The 17,424-nt window shown below is 44.2% G+C and overlaps 1 protein-coding gene across 3 annotated transcripts in view; it reads left to right on the top strand.

Moving 5' to 3' along the window:
- The first annotated feature begins 8,099 nt into the window (after positions 1–8,099).
- The window catches only part of Itch (itchy E3 ubiquitin protein ligase), an 84,981-nt gene continuing 75,656 nt past the window's right edge, over positions 8,100–17,424 (top strand). The window contains exons 1-3 of one of the 3 annotated variants that reach the window (XM_038329661.2): positions 8,100–8,219; positions 12,996–13,072; positions 16,113–16,300. The gene's annotated coding sequence lies outside the window, so the exon portion shown is untranslated. Of the gene's footprint in view, positions 8,220–12,995; positions 13,089–16,112; positions 16,301–17,424 lie in introns of all 3 variants that reach the window. The other 2 variants (XM_038329663.2, XM_038329660.2) reach the window with 2 other exon arrangements.

The raw sequence follows: 17,424 nt of genomic DNA, 5'->3' as shown, positions 1-17,424 counted from the left end.
CTGTTTTTAGATCTATTTTTATTTTATGTGTATGACTGTGGAAGCCAGAAGAAGATGTTGGATATCTTGGACCTGGAGTTACAGATGGTTGTGAACTGCTTTGTGGGTGCTGGAAATCAAACCCTGGGCCTCTGCAAGAGCAGCGAGTACCCTAACCACTAAGCCACATCTCCAGCCACACACTCCAAATTCTTATAGTAACTGAGAAACGAAATTCTGAATTAAATTTTTAAAGATTAAAGATTTACTTGAAGCCGGGCGGTGGTGGCGCAAGCCTTTAATCCCAGCACTCGGGAGGCAGAGGCAGGCGGATCTCTGAGTTCGAGGCCAGCCTGGTCTACAAGAGCTAGCTCCAGGACAGGCTCTAGAAACTACAGGGAAACCCTGTCTCGAAAAACCAAAAAAAAAAAAAAAAAAAAAAGATTTACTTGAACCCCTCACTGAATGGGTTTTTGTTTTGTTTTGTTTTTGAGACGGGGGTTTCACTGTGCAGCACTGGCTGGCCTGGAACCCACTAAGTGGACTGGGCTTCAACTCTGCCTCCCAGCTGCTGAGATTAAAGGCAGATGCCATCCTGTCCTACGGGCATTTTTCAAACAAAGGTTTATTTTTATTTTTTGTGTATTTGTGTTCGTCTATATGAAAAGTGTGGGCAGGGGTCCACGGAGACCAGAAGAGTGCATCAGATCCTATGGATGGGAGCTAGAGGTGTCTGTGAGCTGCCTGACGTGAGTGTTTGGAACTGAGCTTGTGTCCTCTGGAAGATAGTGGAAAGAGCTTCTTATGATTGAACCATCTTCCTAGCCACTCCCCCACCCCCAGATTGTGTGTGTGTGTGTGTGTGTGTGTGTGTGTGTTACTGTGGAGGTCAGGAAACAGCGATGTTCAGGGCTCAGTTCTCTCCTTTCACCGTGGGTTCTGGTTGTTGGACTCAGATCCCTGGCCTTTCGAGCTGTTATCTGCTGATCCATTTTTTACCAGTTTCATTATAGGTTTTGTTTGTTGAAGCACAATCCTAATTAGTCTTAATCAATAAAAACCTGGAGTCAGATATCAACAATGAAAACTGAAAGATTAGAGAAGCAGAGCAGCTGGCAGCCGCTAGAGACTTCTTACCTCTACGAAAACTCAGACTGGAGGGCTTGCGAGATCCTATCTCCACCTGCTTTACAATCCGGTCTCCACTTCCCAAAGTGCTGGGATTGAAGGCCTGTGCCACCACTGCTTGGCCTCTATGGTTAGCTGGTGGGTAGTTCTGCCCTCTGATCTCCAGGGAAGCTTTATTTGTCAGAACACAAACAAAACATCATGCAACAACTTGTTTGGAGACGGGGTTTCTCTGTGTAACTCCCTGGCTGTCCTGGAACCGCTCTGTAGACCAGGCTGACCTTGAACTCACAGAGATCTGCCTGCCTCTGCCTCCCAGTGCTGGGATTAAAGACTGTGCCACCATGACTGGCTTCAACATAGGTTTTAAACAAGAGGGCTCTGAGGAAGAAGGTGCTTGTAGGGGAAAAAAACAAAACAAAACCTTGGGGAGAGCATGGGTGTGGGCTGCTCAAAGATGGAATAGCTTTTTGTTTGTTTGTTTGAGACAGGGTTTCTCTGTGTAGCTTTTGGCTATCCTAGAACTTGGTCTGTAGATCAGACTGGCCTTGAACTCACAGAGATCCATCAGCCTCTGCCTCCCAAGTGCTGTGATTAAAGGTGTGTGCCGCCACCACCGGGCTTGGAGTAGCCTTTATAATAATTGTGCATAAAGCATTTTGGAGGCTTTTCAAAGTGTTGCTTAAAAACCTAATGAGATGACAGTGTGGTTCCTGGGCCCATCTGGCAGGGATGCAGTTGATAAGCAAAGCATCACAGGGATTCAGGTTAGCAAAGACTTATTGTAAACAAAGCGAATAGTCTTGTTTGTGGGTTTCCCAGAAGTGTCTGGGAGAGGAACATGGTCCATTTCAAGGTCATATACTTTCAGGCCTGGAGCCTGGTTCATCGCTATTTTACACAAAACACCTGTAAATGAAAGAAATATCTTTGTATTTGCCACCTTCTCAGTAAACATTGTTGATTATGCTCAAATTCTCAGCTGTCAAGAGACTTCAACCCCATTCTGTGGAAGGTCTTAGTGTTCTTCTTATGTCCTTATGATTTTTCTTGACTTTTATCCTGACTCAGGAGCACATATAGAGCATGTATAACTCATTCTGCAGGTGAGGAAACAGCCTCAAAGAAAGGAAATGATATGGCTATAGCCTTAGGGGTTCCCCTTCACATACTGCAGGATCACAAGCAGCCAAGGCTCACCTGGAGCTCAGTATGTAGCTGAGGATGACCTTAAACTCTTGGTTCTGCTATCTCCACCTCTCTGGTGCAGATTACAGGTCTAGGACACCATGCCCAGCAAAAGGCTGATTTTCAGTGTTTTATTGTGTGTGTGTGTGTGTGTGTGTGTATATGTGTGTGTTGTGTAGGTGCTTTTATATATATCAAGATGGACTGTATGTGGAAGTCAGGACAACTTGTAGGAGTCTATTTTCTCTTTCCTCCATGTGGTTAGGTCCTATGGATTGAATTTAAGCGAATAGAAATTTGTGGGCAGAAGTTTCTGTCCTGCAAGCCACTCCCAAGTAACCACACAGAGGCTTAATGTTAATTATAAATGCTTGGTCAATAGCTCGGGCTTATTATTAGCTAACTCTTACATTTTCAATGAACCCAAATTTTTATGCTTTGGCATAGCTTGGTACATTTTCTCAGTATGGCATATCTGTCTTGCATCTCTCTGCATCTGCTCACAACTCCTCTGACTCTGTCCTTCTTCCCATCATTCTCGGTTTGGCTCTCCTGCCTAAGTTTATCCTGTTTAGCTATTGGCCAGTCAGCTTCTTTATTAAACCAATCACAGTAACATATAGTCATACAGTGTAAAGAAACATTCCGTATTTTCCCCCTTTTGTCTAATTAAAAAGAAGTTTTTAACTTTAACATAGTAAGATTATACACCACAAAATAATTATCAAGTAAGAATTATAATATCTTGTATTTGGCGAAATTAGAGAAAATATTCTATCATCTATTTTACCTTTGTGACTCTAAAGTTTTATACCTAATTTTATTTTCATAGGCAAGGTCTATTGTACCTCAGGGTGGCCTCAAACTCCCTTTGTAGTAGTCACAGATGGCTTTAAAGCCCTCCTCCCCAAATGCTGGGATTACAGGCACCTAGCGCGATACATGACTTACATGGTACAAAGGATGAAGCCCAGGGCTGAATGTAACTAGGCAAGCACTCTACTAACCAAGCTTCAACCTCAGCTCCCCAGCCTTAGTTCTTAAGCAGTTTCTGGGTCCAGATCCCAGCTCTCTGAAGCCCTGTAGAGCGTCTCTCTCCATCAACACAGTTTTTCAACCCTTCCCTGCCTGTGGCAATTAAAAGTGGAGCGAATCCAGGCAAGAAAGGAACAGCAGCATGACTAAGTGTTCTGTAGGGACAGTCAGTAAGGGACAGGTGGCATGTGGGCCAGTGGAGTGTCTTTCTCAACTCCTTCCAGTTCTCAGATGAGCTTCCTTCTTCCTCTCCTTCTCTTCTCTCCCCTCTTTCTGCTCCTTTTACTCTTCCTCGTCACCCTCCTCCCCCTTCCCCACTTCCCCATTTCCCCACTTCTGTTCTTTGAGACAGGTTCTTATGCTCCTCATGCCGTCCTCAGACTCACTATGTAGCCAAGGGTGACCTTAAGCTCTTGATCCTCCTGCCTCTGTCTTCAAAGTGCAGATATTACAGTCATGTAGCCCCGTGCACATATGGGCACCGCCTCCCCTTGCCTATAGTCAGCTCGTTTAGACTTTGAGGCTTTGCTGTTGAGAGGGCTTTCTTTCCTGGCTGACCTGGTGTCCTAGACAGAAGGAAAATGAAAGTGGTTTGAGGTTTTATTAACCACTGTTTCTGCATTTTAATTTTTTCAGTCAGGCCAAGCCTGGGGTAGTTCTGAGTCAAGGAAACTGAGAGCCAGAACCACACAGAGTAAAAGAATGAGGAAATGGCCTCACTGTGATTTGCTGCCATGACCAATACAGCTTCTTGGAGAGCCATCAAGTACCTATCTTAGGTCTGCCTGAATCTTCACAGTGTCCTGGGAGATGGGCTTGTAAGCATCCTGGCAGGAGTGAAGACATTGAAAGAGGTATTTGTACCCGTCCCTTCAGCTATCAAACTATTGGGACAAGGGACCCCAAGAAATTAGAATCTTCCAAGAAGCCTCATTCTGGTGAAGGGAAAGGCTGTGGAGCCAGGCAGAGGAGAACTTGTCTTTCAAAAAGTTGCCACAGCGTTCTGACAACCGTTCTGACAACTTACTGTTCAAGAGAGACTGGAGTCCAGACAATGACCCAATGACCTCACCTTAACCATGACTGCTTAGCTATGCATACCCCTTACCCTCTTTTTTTAAACCTAAACCCCATGTCATGAACCTAAAGTTGGACTTGAGGGGTTCACTGGACCCCTCTGTTGTTCTTATCAATGTATCCATAGTGCATCAGAGCTCCTTTTTCTGCTTGTCAATATTACTTTGTCGCTTTAGTTGGCTTTTTGGGGATAGATGGGCCAGCCTAGCTTGTGAGGGCTGCCAGGCCCTGGCTCTGACCCTCATGTCTCTGTCACAGGATCTACTATTTTCAAATGGTGATTTGGTTGTGGAGGCTCAGATGATGGTGTCTGAGACTTTGAGAGCAAAGTAGCGTTGACTGCTCACTTGAGTGTCTCCATTGGCTCAGTTACTTTTTGTTTTCAGCCTTCTGCTGGGTATTCTAAATTCTCATTCTAAATTCCCAACTTTTACTTAGCTGATTAAGATGATAACTGTTAGGTAATCTTACTTTAAATTTACAGACCCTTGACCTTCGTACAACATCAGAATGTTTACTGCCATTCCATATTCTCTGATTCCGGGCATCAGATAACACAAAACATGTAAGTTGCTATGATGCTTAGCTTGTAGGAAGTAGTATGTTTGTTCTAGGAGTTGCCCATTGCCGCCACAGCCTTCTCCCCATTCTTATAAAAGTCCTTCATTGGACTGGGAAGATAGCTTAGTGGGTAGAGTATGAGGATAGGATTCCCAGCACCCACGTAAAATGTTGGCCTTGGTGGCACATACCTGCAATCCCAGCAGTGGGGAGGCAGAGAGAAGATCCTCGGGTTTCCTGCCAGGCAGACTAACTGAATCAGTGAGCTCTTGGTTTAGTAAGTGACCGTGTCTCAGAAAATAGTGATTGAGGAAGACACTTGGCATCAACCTCTGTCCACTGTGCCCCTCCCCCACAGACACACCCCCCCACACACCCTCACACACACCACAAACTTTGTGCCCCCAAGTTTCCTGAGATAGGGCTCTGAGGCAATAGGCTGTATCTTCTCAGGATGCCAGTCTCTGAATAAAATTGGTTTCTTTTCACCTAGTCTCCTCTCTCTAGAGGAGGGCTGGCATTCAGTGGCAAGCACCTGGACAGGGGTTCAGTAACTGCAAGGTGTTGGTAGAGGGACTGGATTTTTATATTTCTTGGAAGTCTGCATTGCTAATTCTAGTCGGTTCCTGCTCCATAGATCGCAGCTAGCTCACCCTGTTGACACTGGCAAGAAGCTTAACGCAGCACAAATTCAATGGTCACAAACCGTGACTTCTGGGGGTCAGCATCACCTGGAAATGTGCTTGTTAGAAATGCCCATTTTTTTTTTTTGTTTTTGTTTTTTCGAGACAGGGTTTCCCTGTAGTTTCTAGAGCCTGTCCTGGAACTAGCTCTTGTAGACCAGGCTGGCCTCGAACTCAGAGATCCACCTGCCTCTGCCTCCTGAGTGCTGGGATTAAAGTCGTGCGCCACCACTGCCCGGCTAGAAATGCCCATTCTTGGCTTCATCCTAGAACTTTCCAATAACTTCTAGGGGTTGGGTACCATTCAGGAACACAACACACACCTAGCATGTCCAAGTCCCCCAGAACAATAATTTTTAAAAAGACATTCTTGGGAGAGGTTTGGAGTATAGCTTTTGACTTTCAACACCACACTTTTACCTACTCTTATAGAATTTTTAAATTGTGGGGATGGCCAAATAATCTACAAATCTGACTACCAAATTCCATCCTTGCTTCATACCTGGATCCCACAGTGGGAAGAGAGAGTCATTTCCTGAAAGTTGTTCTCTGACCTCTGCACTAATAATAATAAATAAAATAGAAATTAAAAAAACATGCAGACAAGTTGAGGGTGGTAATATATGCTTGTGATCCCAGTGCTGGGAAGGTTGAGGGTGAAGGATCCTGAGTTTGAGGCCAGCTTGAGCTACATAGTGAAAATGTGTGCCCAAAACAAAGAAAAATTGTAGATAACGACTACCTGGAAGTAGATGACTTGGCTCCTTTCCTTTTTTTTTTTTTTAAGACAGGGTTTCTCTGTAGCTTTGGATCCTATCCTGTAGACCAAGCTGGCCTCGAACTCACAGAGATTCGCCTACCTCTGCCTCCTGAGTGCTGGGATTAAAGGCATGCGCCACCACCGCCCAGCTGACTTGGCTCCTTTCTTGGAGATCTTGAGCCAGTTAGCAATTTCTTCCATACTTGTGTTTCTTCTCTGTATAAAGTAATTAAGCACTTAATCTATAGTGTTCCTGGTGACAAGAATCATTTGGGATGCTAGCTTAAAAAAAAATCCAGATTCCCCTAGAGCACACCACCGTCTGGGGACAGAATCTTGGGCCTCACCAATGCTAGGCAAGCGTTCTACCAGTGAGCTACATCCCTACCCTCACAGCAGAATTCTTACCAGGGCAAACATTAGTTGGATGTACAGAAGAACTTTAAAATACTAAAAAATTTTAAAAAAAAAACCTCAAAACCGAACACTCCAAACCCAGGGTTTCACCATGTAACCCCAGATGGCCTAGAACTCTTTATTTAGACCTGGCTAACTGTGAGCTATCAGAGATCCAGCTGCTTCTGCCTTCTCCTTGAACCTGAAGCTGTGTGGTCTAAGCTGGTTGACTAGGGAGCTCCTGTCTCTGGCCCCAGTGCTGGCGGTGTGTGTGTGTGTGTGTGTGTGTGTGTGTGTGTGCGCGCGTGTGTGTCTATGTCAGATTTTACATGGATGCTAGGGATCCAAGTTTAAGTGCTTGCAAGGCAAATGCTCTTACCTACTGAGCCATCTTCCTAGCCTATAATCTTTATTTTATAATAACTCTCCTAGCACATAAAGCAGAATATCGTAGTCTCAAAGGTACTTCAAAAGTGTAAGTGACTTCCTAGATTGTTTCCTTACGAGGAAACAGGCTATAACAATAGTAGCAAAAATGGATATTCACCAAGCGCCTAAGTAGTGCCTCTGACTGTTTGCACAGCCTATTAATTTTCTCAAAAACGTCTGAGGAAGGTTGAGAACAGGCAAGATGCGCTTGCCTGGGTTTCTTATCCTACCTGCAGCTTAATTTAAGTATCTGAAAAGGTAACAAACGGCATTTTCCTCATAGTTCTGAGGTAAGGATTAAGAAGTATGTTTTTCATTTTTTAGAACTCCTGCCGCGTTGGCACTATCAAGCTGTCACCCTCCTAAGAACGCCCTGTCAAAAGGTGGAGTAAGGAGAATCTGAGCCCAATCAGTGTAACCAGAAGGACTGAACCGGCATAGCGATTCCCAAATTGTGCTTCCTGCTGTCAGTAGTATCACTAGAGCGCTTGTTAATTATAAAACACTCCCCACCCCATCCCAGATCTACAGAGTTAGAAACTGGCGGTGGGGGCTCAGCAATCTGTTTTTAAAAGCTGTTGAAGTGATTCGAAGGCACACTAGAGTTTGCTAACAGTCTTTAGGGGTTCTAGCGAGGGACGGGAGTTGGTGAGGAGAAGTGTTCAGAAAAGAAGGGAGGAAAGAAAAAGAAGACGGGAGGAAAAAGAAGGAAGAATATTAAAAAAAAAAAAAAAAAAAAAAAAAAAAAAAAAAAAAAAGCCTTGAGAAGTAGAGAATAAGGCTAGATCGGCTTCACCGGGAGGTGAGGAAAACGAAATAGCGGACTGGCGCGCAAGGCCTGCTGGAACCTGTAGTCCCGACTGCGCCTGAGGGGACGCGCCTGCGCACTGGATGCGAACTTGCTCTAATCGCTGTAGTCGGGGCTCGGGACCGGCTGCCATCTTAGTGGAGGGACCGAGGAGTCGTCGCCGCCCCGAGTCCCGGTAAACACCCGCGGGCGGACTGGGAGCAGTTCTGTGGTTAAAAGGGAGATTGGGTGGAAAGGCGCTGGGAGTGCCAGGGGTAGCAGGGTGCGGTGCGCGAGTCGGGACCCAGAGCCAAGGCTGCTCTTCCCGCAGCCGGTGTCCGCGGGGGGCGCCCGGAGCTCCGGCTGGTGGCCCGAGCCGGGCGGCGGGTGGGTCAGCGGGGCGAGGCGAGCTGCTGCTAGTGCCTGGCCTGAACGTCCCGAGACGGCGGCCGCTCGAACCCCAAGTTGGGAGAGAGCCGAGCCGCGGCGGACGTGGGCAGGGTCCGGTCCCGCGCCCCGCTGCCGCGCCGGGGGGCTCCTCTCCCGCGGCCCGGCCTACGCGCGGGGCCCGGTGGCAGCGGCCCGCCCGGGCGACGTGGCCCTCTGAGGGGCGGCGGCCGGGCCCACCAGCCACCTGGCAAGCTCTCCCGGGACTTTTCCAAGCTCCCACTCGCGGAGGACCCTCTCCCGTAGCTGCCTCCCCTTCTAGTCTTTCACTCCCCTCCTCCCTCCATTGTCCCCACTCATGGTGGTCCCGGCCCAGGCCGGCGCCGTCGACTTTTGCAGACGTGGAGCTGTCACTGTCCTTCCTTCCGAGAGCGGACTTTTCTTTAGCAAAGAAAAAAGTAGAGGCGAGCGTTATTTGAAGGGTCGAAGCCTGATAAGGACATGACTTTAAAAGTAGAAAACTGGAGTTTTGAGACATGGTTCCGGGCTGCAGCTTCAAAAGAGAAAAAAATGTGTAAGGGTCAGTGCACCCGAAGTAGGCATTGGGCCTAAAGTTAGAGATGTGACCAGGTGAACTTTCAAAGTACCGGAAACTCAGGGTCCCCCAATCTCTTGTTTTCTTGGTTGTGTCTAGAATCCTAATCTTGTTGAATTTTCTGCTTCTCTTTAACAGCTGTAGTAAACTTGTTCTGCAGGGAGGAGTGGGGAGAGAAGAGTGAGTTAGAGAACACAACCTAGCCACCATCACTGTGCTCTTAGGTGCGGTGCTTCTGTATCCGTGAGATCTCATGGAAGTAGGTAAAGCCGTGTATGTTCAAGTCTCAGGGTTGGCAACTGGCTTGGTTTACATCTGAAATAAAGTTTTTTTTGGGGGAGGGGCAAATTGGATGAGATTCAGCCTTGTGTATCACATAGGTTTACTTATGGCTTCATTTTCCAGGTTTTAGAAAAGATGAGATTCTCTTTTGAACAGTGAATGTACTTTGTTTTTGTTGAGTTCCTGAATTCAGACTTTAGAATAGACATCCACAAGGATATAATACAAAACCAAAAGCAAGTATTCTAGAGTAAATAAGTCCTACATTCTTTTAAAAATGGCTTTATATTCATTAAGAGACAGACTGACCCATGATCCCAAAATTTGTCCATTGGCATATTGCAAGAGCCTTTAATTTTTTTGTTTTTGTTTTGAGACATGATCTTGCTGTATAGCTCTGGAACACTGTAAACAGAGACTGGCATCAGACTTCATCTTATCTCCCTCTCTCTGTCTCCTGAGTGCTGGGATTAAGGTACACACCACCTCAGTGGGCTCAGGAAATTTTTAGTGTGTGTCATGAGGTCAGAAGGTAATCCTCAAGAGTGTTTCCTCCCTCCACCCTGAGGGTTCCAGGGATCAAACTCAGGTCATCAGGCAGGTGCCTTAACTCGATGAGCTATTCTGCTGGACCAGGAGAGATTTGGTTTGTTGTTGTTGTTGTTGTTTGTTTTTTAGAGACAGTTTATCTGTGTAGCCATGACTGATCTGGAACTCACTCTGTATCCAGACTGGCCTTGAATTTATAGAGATCCCCCTGCCTTTGCTCCCTGAGTGCTGGGAATAAAGGCGTGTGCAACCACTGCCCAGCTCAGGAGAGATTTTTAAAAGTAGGGTAGGCAGCTCAGTCGGTAGAGTGCTTGCTTGCCAAATACAAGGCCCAGAATTCTAAGTCTCAGTAGCATTGGGAGGGGAGGCCAGCCTGGACTGCTTGAGACCTTTTGGAAAAAAGGGAGATGTTTTCAGGTTTCATGTTTGAGATTGATTTGTAGTCAGGATTGGCTTCTACCAGTTTATTTGAAGATATGCCTCAGGTAGTTGGGATGGTCTTGGGAACTACTGAGGCAAACAATGGTATGGCTGTACCAAGGACAGCTCAAAAAGCTTTGAGACAGGAGAGGAAGTGGAAGTGACCAGTGTGGGGATTATTGAAGGAAGTGGCAAGACCTACCTATGAGGGCTAGGCTTGGTGGTGTATGAACTCAAGGTCAGTCTGGTCAACACAGTGGCCAGCCAGAGTTACATAGTGAGACTTCGTCTCAAAAAAAAAAAAAAAAAAAAAAAAAAAGCCGGGTGGTGGTGGCGCACGCCTTTAATCCCAGCACTCGGGAGGCAGAGGCAGGCGGATCTCTGAGTTCGAGGCCAGCCTGGTCTACAAGAGCTAGCTCCAGGACAGGCTCTAGAAACTACAGGGAAACCCTGTCTCGAAAAACCAAAAAAAAAAAAAAAAAAAAAAGATTTGCTATCTGAAGGTCTGTCTAGAATATCAATTCTCAACCACTTTGACAAACTTCTATCTCCAAAAATATTTACATTATGATTCATAACAGTAGTAAATTACATTTATGAAGTGGCAATGAAATAATTTTATGGTTGGGGGGGTTACCACAACATGAGGAACTGTGTTAAAGGGTCGCAACATTAGGAAGGTTGAGCACCGTTGGCCTAGGGATAAGTAGGAATGTGGCAGAGGTGAAGGAAGCAAAGGCAGCACAGAAAGGAAAAACCTTCATGTCTCAAGGCTGTGTGTCAGTTAGGCAGAATGTGGGAGAAAAGGAGTTCAGTAAGCAGGAAGCAGAGTGGAGGAGAGCATTGTGGGACTCAAGGCCAGAAAGGTAAAAGGAGCCAATTCTAGAAAACTTATAAGTTCAATGGTAATCGTTTTGAATTTTATGTAGTTACGAGGTAAAGGTTTTGAGGAAAGGAAGTGGTGAGGAAGTGATGTAAGTTGGTGTTTGTTTTAAGAAGAGGGCTTTGGTGGTAAAAGCGAGAGGGCTAAAGCGACTGTAGCTGGTCTCCCTCATTTTGCTGACACAATGGTGTTGCCATGCTTTTTGATAGGATTGTTTTAGGGCTGGGCTTGTTAAAGGGTTCTTTTTCCTCTTAGAATATGGTCATTAGCATCTTTGAGAAATAAGAGTCAAATCAGATGCAGTCTGGAAGAGAGCTTGGGTTTTGGACTATATGACATCAGCACATCAATCCATGTTTGCTCAGTGTATTTTCCTTGTAGTCACAGAAACTTGGTACTTGAGCCTTACAGTCAGAAGAGATTGTCTGCTTTATAGTAGCAAATATGTTTTAGGTTGTAGGCTAGCTTTGGTTGAAATAATTTCTGAACATACTTACTGTTAGGGAGGATCCAGGCCAATCTATCCTTCAGTGTGAGATCCTTACTTCCCTCCCCACACCAAAAAAAGTGGATTCTTGTTGTGTTAGTTCTCTGGGGAAGTATGTTATGATTGATGACTGATATCTCTAGTGAACAGTTATCTAGTAGGTAGTCCGTGTGTATATGTGCGTGCACACGCGTGCATCTGCCATATACATACATTGGCCCAGTCTCTTAGCATTCTGTTTTTGTATTTTGAAGACAGTCTCAGTATGTAGACCAGGGTGGTCTTGTACTCACAAAGATCCATCTGTCTGGCCTGCATAGCTAGTTCCAGGTGAGCCAGATATACACAGTGAGAGCTTGTCTCAAAAACAAACAAACAAACAAACAAATAAATATTTTACCTAAAACTAGTCAAGAGTCAGAGCTAGATGAGAACCAAATGTTACAACTCTGGGATTCTCCAGTTTACCTAAGTGAGTGTATACCACTAAAAGCATCTGTTGTCAGATGAGAAAAAAATACTTCTGGTCTATGCCTATTTATTGCTTAGAGAAGAGGTTAATGAAGAATTTTAGCCTAGAAACGAGTTTAGTTTATTCCTTTTGACTCAGGAAATTGAGTTAATATTAACAGGAAACTGCTAGTCGTGAGGCTCCCTTTCCTTTTTTGGGCCGTACCTCTCTTAGTTTGGGGATTGGTTAAGAACTAAGGTAAAAGTATTTAAGTTTGTTTTTTCTTTCTTTCTTTATAGTGCTTAGCCAAATTATGGGTTCATAATAAACATTCAGTAAAGATATGCTAATTTTTGATAATGATGCTGATTTTGAGTCAGTATAGATCAGGAAGGGACTCATCCAATAGTGGTGTGGCCTTTTCTGGTTGAGGCTTGCCCTCCACTGAAAAATGAAGTTGCAGCTGTTCTCATGAGCAACAGCACTGATGAGAAGCTGTCCGGGGCCCTGCCCTCCTCCAGTCTTTAGTGACCGTTGTTGGAAAGCCACAGCCAGCTTAGCTCTTTTGTTGCTTTTTAAAACTAATGATACTCAGCTACTCAGTGCTCCCCAGCTGTGCTCCTGTCCCCAGAGCATCCGACTTTACAGTGACCCTATGGAGAGAATATGTGTATATACGGCCGTCCTTATTTGCAGATGTCCATCATATCCAAGTGGCTGCGTTCCCATACTGTGCATGAGTCATTTCCCCAGAAGTTTTGTTTATTCTATGTACAAAATCTTTCTCATGGACTTTTTTTGAAGGCGTTATGCTGGGGCAAATAAAGACTTCTTTTTTTTCTTTTTTTTAGATTCCCACAGTAATCACAGATCTGTTTAACCAGAGTACTTTGTTAATGAATCCTTTTTCTCTTTCAGGTAACATGCATTTCACAGTGGCCTTCTGGAAACAACGCCTTAACCCAAAAAAGTGACTCAGCCAGTGAGAACTTCAGGTGTGCTGACATTCCTGTGAGAGACATTTGGGGACATTTTGGAATAGGGGGCAAGTCCTGGTCTCATAATGCTGTGGAGAGCTGTGTGGGAGAGAATGTTAGTTAGTGGTTACACCAACTGGCTTTTTCCACTTATGCTGTGTTATAAATATTTATCTCTTAAAACATACCCAAACATGTGCATGTGATGATTAGGAGGTAGAGAAATTGCCTGGTGGTGGTGTGGCGCGTGCCTTTAATCCCAGCACTCAGGAGGCAGAAGCAGGTGGATCTCTGAGTTTGAGGCTAGTCTGGTCTACACACTGAGTTCCAGAATACCTAGGGCTGCACAGAGAAACCGTGTTTCTGATTGTTTTGTTTTTCAAGACAGAGTTTCTCTGTGTAGTCCAGTGCTGGGACTAAAGGTGTGCACTACCACTGCCTGGAAAAACCCTGTCTCTGGAAAAAAGAAAAAAGAAAAAATGGAAGAATTAACAATAAGGCAGCATAGAATAGTTTAGAAAATAGAAAGAAAAGATTGGGGCTCTGATTTGACTTTGCACTGTGTAACAAAAGTCTTGGTAACTTCTTAGTCCTACTGGCCTCAGGTTATCTATCTCCTATATAAGTATATTGATTCTGTTCTACCTTTCTGGGATTATTATGAGGACCAAATAAAATAATACATATTAAGTCTTCAGAATTGAAGATAAGGGGCTGGAGTTCACTTGTCGCCTAACACACATGAAGCTCTAAATTCAATCTCTAGTGCTGAATTAATTGGGTATGGCAGCACAAGCCTGTGGTCTCAGGATCATCAGCAGTTCAAGGTCATCTTTGGCTGTATAGTGGATTTGAGGCCATCCTGGGATACGTGAGACCTGTCTTGGAAAAAAAGGAAAGAAAGAAAATGAATTCATAGCTTAAGACATCTAGTTCTATAATATAGGATAAATTGGTATTATTATTAAGGAAAACATAATATAGACTCACTTTAGGAGGACAAGAAAGGGGCTGGAGAAATGATTTGAAGGTTAAGAGCACCAGATGTTCTTCCAGAGGTCCTGAGTTCAGTTCCCAGCACCCACATGGTGGCTCCCAACCATCTGTAATGGGATCTGGCGCCCTCTTTTGGTGTGCAGGCAGACATGCAGACATGTTTATAAATAAACATAGAAAGATCAAGAAAGAGCAGAGCTGTGGATGGTGGTGCACCTTTAATCCCAGCACTCTAGAATCAGAGGCAGGCGGATCTCTGTGAGTTTGAAGCCAGCCTGTTTACAGAGCGAGTTTCAGGTCAGCCAGTGTCACACAGTAAGACTCTGTCTCCTTATGACAAAACAGAGTAGAGAAAGATGGGGGGGAAGGGTATGAGAAAAATATAAAATGAAGTAGTGCAGGTGAAAGTGAACTACCACTGTTAGGTAAGAAAACTTAAGAGGGAATTTGGGAGTATATGCCCAAAGGAATTGTAATCACTACCTCTGAGAAATACCTGCACTGCTACAATAACCAAGATAATAGAAACTTAGCTATGTCTGTTAATAGATAAATGGGTAAATGTGAAATACACACATATATGATGTGATGTATATGTGTAATAGGAAGTATCGCTTGGCCTTAAAATAGAAGGAAGTCCGCCCATTTGGGAGAGCATAGATAAACCTGAAAGACATTATGTCAGGTAAATTAGTGCACAGACAAATGTATGATTTCACCTATATATAGCATAAAAGCACTCTTAGAAATGGAGAGAAGGGTGCTACCAAGAGTTATGTACAGAAAATGGGGAAGTATTGGACAAAGGATACAAACTTAGAGCTAAAAATAAATACAATTTGAATACCTGTTGGACATAGTGGCTAATAACTGTAATCCCAGCTCTTATAAGACTGAAGTAGGAAACTTGTGAATTTGTGGTTAGCCTGGGCTACCTGGCTAGACTTTCTTCTTATCCACTTCAAAACCCAGTAATAATAAGGGACTTGAAATTCACTAAAAGTAAAATTTGAGCTCTGGAAATGACTTAGTTGGTATAGTGTCTGCCTAAAACTAGCATGAGGACCTGAGTTTGGGTCACCAGAACCCACCTAAAAGGGCCAGGCACAGTGGCTTGTGCCTGTAACTCCCACCCACACTGGGGAGTGTGGAGCAGAGACAGACAAATTTCTAAACTCATTTAATAGCCTGCCTAGAAATATCAGTGGGCCTCAGGATCAGTGAGAGCGATCCTGTCTCAAGAAATAAAGATGTAAAACAGGAGAGAACTGGGCAGTTGCTTATGGAACTAAGGCCACATAATTGTGTTAAATGTACCCTCTTATCTGAGTCTTTCCTTTTCCTTTCCCTCTGTCTCTTTCCAAATCACGCTTCCCATGGTACGCTGGGCTTTCACTCTTTCTTTGTTTTTGAAGTTATAGCCCTCTCCCCACTTTCATCTGTACTGCTGGCCCATCACACGGCTGACCTCCACTGCTGAACATGTTGGTTTACATGGCATGCCTTTTTCTCTTCCTCCTGTCATTTCCCTCTGACAGCTGCTGGAATTTGCAGCTTGCCTGTTCTCAGATTTTTCTCTTTAAATTCTAATAAAATTGCCCTAAGGCTTAAAGATAGAAAGCAAGCAAGCAAGCTGACATCTGTCTACCTCTAACCTCAATGCTTATGTACCCAAAATACATGTCTCATATTCACGCGCGTGCGCACACACACACACACACACACACACGCACACGCACGCACACGCACACACACACACGCACACACAGCATTCATTATCAGTTAGACAGGGCAGCAAATATAAGTGCTTGTTGAACATCCTGGTGACTCAAGTTAGATTCTAAGACTCCATGGTAGAAGAAAGAGCTGACTCCTAGGAGTTGCCCTGTGACCATCATATGCACACCCAGCACACCCAGGGCATTGTGGCACATTCCTCCTTTAACCTAGCTCTTGGGAGGCCGAGACTGGCAGATCTTTGTAAGTTACAGGTTTACATAGTGAGTTCTAGGGCAACCCAAGCTGGATGATCCAGAATGTAAGGCTATGCTTGTTTACATAGCAAATTTGAGGTAGCCTGCACTACCTGAGACCTCATCTCAAAAAAATACACACAAATATACACCAAAAGAAGAAAAGCAAAGAATGAAAGAACGGAAAAGAAAGTGGTTCCTGAGGATTAGTGCCTCATAACCTGGAGACCGTCATTACCATGTGTGTTGGCATACTCTTTCATGCTTTGTCCTCAATGTGAGTATTAGTGTTTATTATTCTCTCACCTGTGTGACCTTTTGATTTAGTTTGTGTTTGTGTTAACTAGTTGCTTTATAAATGCTTAAGACAGAACAAGGCTTTGATTGGCTTATGTAAAGGAATCTCATTTGCTGTAATCAAATACTTGCTTAACTGTGCTGCTCTTTTTGATAGTTATGGAGAGAAAGGAAGGATATGATGATGTGATTTGTGAACGATAATAGAAAGGAAATGGGTACAAGGGAGAGTAGTTAAATGAGGTTGCAAAGAAGTTGTTTCAGATTGTTACAAGGTATGAAAATGAAATATGTAGACTTTAAAAAGGGGGTAAAGAAGGTGTTATCTGCAATTAAAAAAAAAAGCAAATTAACTTCCATCCCTTCAGTGTTGGCCTATCTTACCAGAAGTAAAGAAGTTTCCTAGAAAAGAAGTATACTGAGAAAGATTGTTTCTTTTTCCAAATATCTTCAAAATGTTCCTCAAAGTAGCTTTTTTACCCTAGCTTATGAAGCAGTTCTTTTTGGGAAGATACTTGGGAGAGTTAAATTGTAGTTTTTGTATTCTGTAATCTTGGGCAATTGGTTTAAGTCTTTCAAAGTCTCGGGGCTGGAGAGATGGCTCAGTGGTTAAGAGCACTGCCTGTTCTTCCAAAGGTCCTGAGTTCAATTCCCAGCAACCACATGGTGGCTCAAAACCATCTGTAAAGAGGTCTGGCACCCTCTTCTGGCCTTCAGGCATACACACAGAATATTGTATACATAATAAATAAATATTAAAAAAATAAATCAAAGTCTTATATCCACTACCACCTCCCCCCAAAAGAAAAAGATTGGGTAGCTTAAAGCTGGCCTTAAACTCACTGTGTAGATAAGGATGGCCTTGAAGTTTGATCCTCCCAAGTGCTGGAGTTCCAAGGGTGTCCCATGCTCCCTTGTCTACTGAGTATTTGCCCGTGACCTCTCAGCCCGTGACCTCTCAGATGCCTTCTTGTCCACTCTGACTATGCCCTGGGTTTCGTGTGCTGAGTCACTACTTTTCTAGGGCTTTGTTGACATCATGATATGACTGTTACCAGTAATGTGAGGTTTTCTAATAGTCACTGTTTTACAAATGAGAAGCCA

Source organism: Arvicola amphibius, chromosome 5 (genome assembly GCF_903992535.2).
Source record: "Arvicola amphibius chromosome 5, mArvAmp1.2, whole genome shotgun sequence".
Lineage (NCBI taxonomy): Eukaryota > Metazoa > Chordata > Mammalia > Rodentia > Cricetidae > Arvicola > Arvicola amphibius.
The sequence above is the reverse complement of the archived record's forward strand: the minus strand, read 5'-3'. Positions and strand labels throughout refer to the sequence as shown.